The following is a 6,409-nucleotide window of genomic DNA, read 5'->3' on the forward strand; positions in this document are numbered from 1 at the left end:
GTCTTCTACGCACACATCACTTTTCCTCTCTAAAATAATCTTCTACAAGTTCAAATTGCAACATTATTTGATGGGATTGAAAGCAAAACCTCAACCATATACGACTCCTCAACATTTAACAATTGCAATATTTAGGATTATAAGAAGAGGGCTATAAATGAGATGATTTCCCTTCTCACCCCAAAAACCTTCTTCCGCACCATCGAATTGATCAAATTGCTCTCGTGTTTTCGTAGATATTTTTCGGAAGTATTTTTTTTTAAGTTGTTTTATTCCGTAGATGCATTTACAGAACTCTTCCGTAGATACATCTGCGAAAAGATTTGACGTTATAACTCGCGCCAGACCTTTCCCCTCCCTCATTCTCTTCGTTTCAAACTTTTTTCTCTCAAACTCTCTAAACCCCAAACAATCTCAAACTCTCCAACACTCGGCATACATTGTCATCATCAAGCATCAAGACATTCCATCAAGTTCAAATCGTTATTAATCGGTAAGTTTTCAAAATTTTGACTTATTTTAAAGTATTTTGAAATCGAATTACAATATGATATTTAGGTGTAGAAATGATTGGATATGATTAGAGATATTGCTTACAGACAATGTAGGTTCTGTTTGTGAATTATTTTGGACAATCAAGCAAAACAAATGGGGTTTTTGGGTGACTGAACATTGCAGTTACGCCATTGTTGCATTTTTTAGCTTCAGGGGCTTTCCTAGATGCACCTACGGAAGAGATGGACGTTAGGACATTCTATAGGTGCATTTACGGAAGCACCTTACATTTTTGAAACTAAGGTGCTTTCGTAGGTGCATCTACGGAAACACCATACATTTTGAAGTTAAAGTGCTTCCGTAAATGCATATAGGAAAAGAAGATTTTTTTTTTCTTATTTCTTATTTACTTATAAATCAATGTTTATGTATTAACTAAGTATATGTTATCCAAATGCAAATATTATGACTCACGGGCCTGATAGAGATATACATTAGAAGACTGCACAACACGCATCCGTACGGCGTGAACGGGCGCGTGTAGTATCTCAGGTGACAGATGGAGTTGTTGTTCATATAATGCCCCGAATATTTCGTTATTAATTTTAATTATGTATTTTTGAATTTTTCTATGGAGTATGAAGTGGTTGGAAATTATTGAATTTTATACTATTTTATTGAAATTAATTAATTAATTAGTATAATGAGAATATGAGCTTTGGGCCTGTTATGAGGTTAGGAGTGGTATTAGTGGGGGTGTAAGTTAAGCCCATTAGTATAAGTGAGAAATTTGTGAGAAAAAAATAAAAAATAAAAGGAATTAGAAAAAAGGAAGAGAATTCTGAAAATTTGAAGAGAGCGTAGAAAGAGAGAAGGGCAAGAGTTAGGACAAAGGGAGAATCTCTATTGGTAGAACAACTTTTTAAAAAAATTGCTAAGGTAAGGGTGAGATTCTTACTTTCTAAGAATTGACATGATGATGAGTATGGTCAAAGATGTTTTTTCTTTTCTTTTTATATGACTTTAAAAAAAATAGTTGTGATAATAAAAATTTGTTTAAATTCAGTTATGTTTACATATTAATGTTAAAGTTATAATTTTAATATCAAGAAAAAATAAACATTTATGTTTTTTAACAAGAAATTAAAAAGTATTTTTATAAATAAAATCCATTAAAAATAGAAAATACATTAATCAATATATTTTATATTTTGATGATACAGTTAAATTTTTCTATATACTTACCACACTATTAATTAAATATGCCATTTAACTAGACAACCATTCAAGAATATCTTTATTGCAATTTTACATTTGTATTTTCCATAACTTTATGTAGAGAACATTAGATATACACTGTATTTTCTATTTTCCACCAACATTCTTAATTTCATTTAAATTTAAAAACAATTTACTAATACTGAGGATATGATTTCAAACTTATACCAAGTACCATAAATTACTTAAAATATTCTTATCGTATAAAGCAGACTTTTATTTACTTACTGTGGGGTCAATGAATTTAAACGGAATATTATTATATATGAAAAATATATCGTGTGGGGTCAACTGCCCCCATTGTTTACAACATACATCCGTCCCTGGATATAGTAGAGGTGAGGTGTTCATAATTTTATATTCATGTTTGTGTAATGTTTGAAGTGTTGATGAGTTTGTGAATTGATGTGTGAATTGTGTGCAATTGACGAAGTGGATATGTGCAACTGGATAGTCTTAGAACAATGTTATTAGACTTGTAAAACGAAGAATTAAGAGATGTATTGAATTGGTGTGAAAGTGAGTGAATGAAATAGAGTAAAATGTTGTCAAAACTGATATTTTTGATTCTGGGTACGTTGTAACCGATTACAGCGTGGAAAAATGGAGAAACTAGGGGGTTTTGAGTGTTGTAACCGGGTAACAGCCCTGCTGTAACCCGTTACACCTGACACTTTTTCAAAAATTAATTTCTTAAATAATTCATAACTTTTGATCCGTAAGTCCGATTTAAGTACCGTTTGGACCGTTGGAAAGCTAAAAATATTATCTTTAACATGATTATAATTTTGGGATTTTAAATTAATAATTTTCTGCTATTAATTGATATTTCGTGTGTCGGTGTTGCGTATAATGCGATGATTTTGGTGATAATTGATGAGAAGGTTATTGGAATGATAATTCCATAATTTGTAGAATATATTACTATGATGTAATTGTTATTATTGACCTGAAATGACAGGATTATTGTGTAGGCTTATGTCTTATTTTTCATGATGAATGAATGTTATTGTATTATGATATTGTTGTGTGATGATGATAATTGTTGTTCGCCTTGATCGGCAAATTGGTGAAGGCTTTTGCCTTGATGTTTTATAATGATGTTGTTGCTGGCCTTGATTGGCAATTGTTGAAGGCTTATGCCTTTTTATTTCGTAATGATGATGATGATGATGGTCTGGAATGGCATAATTGTTGAAGGCTTATGCCTTGTTATTGCATATTTATGTTGTTGCACGTAGATGTCGCATACATTGCATTGTTGAAGGCTTATGCCTTGTTGTTGGCCTAGATTGGCAAAATGTTGAGGGCTTATGCCCTGTTGTTGAAGGCTTACGCCTTGTTATTGCCCATTATTTGGCATTTTGGAGAGGGCTTATGCCCTGATGGTACCACATGCATAGTAGGGAGTCGGTTGCATTGCATTATCATGGTTATGATATGATTAATGAATTATTTGGTGTTGATGATTAATGACATGTTGTTGAATGATGAACGATGCTAATGTTGTATGAAGCGGTGAAATTATGTATGATCTATATATCTTATATTACTAGTAAAGGACCCGTGCGTTCGCACGGGTCACGCCGATGAAATTTTTTAACATATATATTTTACCATTTATATATTATTAGATTTTTTTATAAAAAAAAAAAAGATAGGGGGAATATAAAAAAATGGTTTGAAGCTGAATTATATAAAAATTGTATATTATAGAATATTGAATGTTACAAACAATAGCAAATCATAAGCTTTGTCAATCAACTTTGTTCATTGGGCTTGAGATTAACAAAAGAAAATGATATGCATTAGTCATTCAAGTTATTTTTAAGGCCCATAAATTAAAGGTCCAATAATATAGAGTTTTTTTAGAATACCCATTAATTGTAGGGGAAATTAAAAAGAATAATCACCCAAATCCCTAATCCCAAATTGTAACTCTTGTCGTTGGAAAAAGAGGAAGACCTGGAAAAGGTAACGGTAAAAGTCTCGAGCAAAAGCACACCTTAATTGCTTCACCTTCTTTTCGTTGTTACAACTTCTATCCTTGCAGAGGTGTAGTCGTCGCCAACATTAGAGGTAAGGGAACCGAAAAATTTCTCCCCTTTCAATGAATAATATCAAACAAAACGATTTAGTCTTCATTCAGTTGTCTTAATGTTCTTTATTTTCTGTCTTCCAGTTGCATTATTAAAAGAATGGTAGGAAGAGGTAAACATTGTCATGGATGGATCTCCGATGATGATGACCATGACATGAGGTACGAACCGTTTCGATCAATTTTGTTTGTGTTATGTTTAATTTCTGAATGCGTGTGGTATGCTGGATTAGGATTTTGTGTTAGATAATCTCCTATAAAATATATTATGTTTTCCGTTTGAGAAATCATGAGATTAAATATATTTATGCTAAAAAGGTGAGAAAGATCTAAGAATTACATGGATTAGGGTTTGAGAAATCATGAGATTAAATATATTTTTGCTGATTAATAAAATGTTAAATACTATATGAAATTGGAATTATCTGTTATTCAGTGTTAAACTATGTAAATTAGCTTTCATATTGTTTATTATTTTGTTACAATCTATAATTTTATACATCAGATTATTGCTTAACTTTAATCCCATTTGATCATCAGCAACGAAAAGGCGATGGAGGTAATAGATTTCTTAGTTGCTGAGACAGGGTTTGATGCTTCAAAATCTAAGAAATCTACAAAGAAATATGCTTTTAAAAATAATAGGAGTTCAACAATGATAAAAGGAAAAGAACCTTTCAGGAAGACTCAAAGCACTCCAATTGCTGCAACATCAAGCAATTTGTTCAATGTTCCTTCTTATAATGACGATGTTGTTATTATACCTGTAAAGGACGAACCAATTAAAAGCGCAGATGATGAAAAAAGTGGAAGAGCTGAAAACGGTGATGTCAAGAAAAAGAGGTTTGCAAAGAACAAATGTTTGGTAAGGAGGTGTCATACCCTAATTTTTGACCCCCCCTGAGATGGCATATCTTCAGGATTTTTCATCAGGTCAAGACAAGTTCCCAGAGCAGTCACTTCTCCATCTGGTATCCAATCGAGGATGCTCAAAGACAAGAAAGCTCAGGCAAAGGATCAATCAATACAAGGATTAGTCCCTAATACAATCTTGAGGCTCAAAGACTTCACTTTTCTCATCTATGATTGATTAGACATCCAGTCATATGAGTACAGGTTTACTCAGGTCACCAGACTAGGGTTTTGAGACTATCAAGGACTAAAATCAGGGATCACTTTTGGGAAACCCTAAAAAGCCTCAGGGAACCATTCAAAGACATCAATCATCTTCAAATAACTCATATTACAAGATCTACTGGACATCACACTTCAATTCAAAGTCTACAGTCATTATTTTCACATGGTCGACATATTAGGGTTTTGACCTAATTCACCAAGATAGTTGACTTTTAATCAGGGCATGAATCCAAAACTCAAGACATGATTCAAGAATCTCTACTACCTCAATATAATCCATTTACATCATTCATTTGAGGAAAAGATCTTGTTTCTACACAAAAGCCCAAAAATTCACTTTGTCAGGAAAAAGTCAACTGTGAAGGATCATCATTGACTTTTAAGGTTTTTGGTCAAAAAATGACTTTCAAAGATCAATATCATCAATATATGGATGTCAAAGTCATTTGACCAAAGAAATTCAAAGAAATTCATCAAGGAGCGAAAAGTCGGGAATTAGGGTTTTTGAAGGCATGGTGAGAACTCAAAATTTCACCTACACAACTCAAAAAACTTCCAACATGAAAGTTGTAGATCTTGCAAAATAAAACAACATCTTACAAAGGAACTTTTTTCAAAAGATCAACCATTTATGAAGTTTTGGAAATTTTGAAGTTTAGGTCATAAACACTTAGAAATTTTTCTAAGTGTTTTAACCTAGTTTTCATCCAACTTTGGGCTCATTTTTCACAAATTTCCCAAATGATTCTGAAGAAGACATAAACTAATGATTTGAAGTAGATGTTTAGGGCTTTCCAAATTGTGTTCAACCTTCTCCAAATTCAATTTGAGCTAGGAGTTATGCTTGTTCAAAGTTGGCCTCATGAAGTAAAATTATAGGTCATGTGCAAATTGGAACTTTGCAATTTTGTGCATTTTGCTTCACTAAGTGATGCTACACGACCTCTAATGCATCTGAAACCATACCATACATCCAAATTCATCATTGCATAAGGATTAGAGAAGATTCCCAAAAACAAAGGCATGTGATTATGTAATGATTGCATTTTTGAATTTATGGCAAATGATGAATCATCAAGGAATCTTGTTCTAAGCCAATTAGAACTCTCCTCTGAATCAGAAATGTTCCCTTGGATCATACAAGATCAATGGTTGGGGAAGTTAGCCCGAAAATGCATCATTGCATTTTGGAGATTCTTTGAATTTCTTCATGGCTAAGAAACCAAAACTCTCTCATTAAGCAAGCTCACACTCTCACTCAGTACTGAACCATTTACCTATAAATAGGGGAGCATACTTCAGTAGAAAAACACACCAAAGCAACCATATTACTTGCTTTCTCTTTCTCTTCTCTTGTTCATTGTTTTTCAAAGTTCTTTGGCAAGAAGAATCGATTTCTTC

Source organism: Vicia villosa, unplaced genomic scaffold, assembly GCF_029867415.1.
Source record: "Vicia villosa cultivar HV-30 ecotype Madison, WI unplaced genomic scaffold, Vvil1.0 ctg.001540F_1_1, whole genome shotgun sequence".
NCBI lineage: Eukaryota > Viridiplantae > Streptophyta > Magnoliopsida > Fabales > Fabaceae > Vicia > Vicia villosa.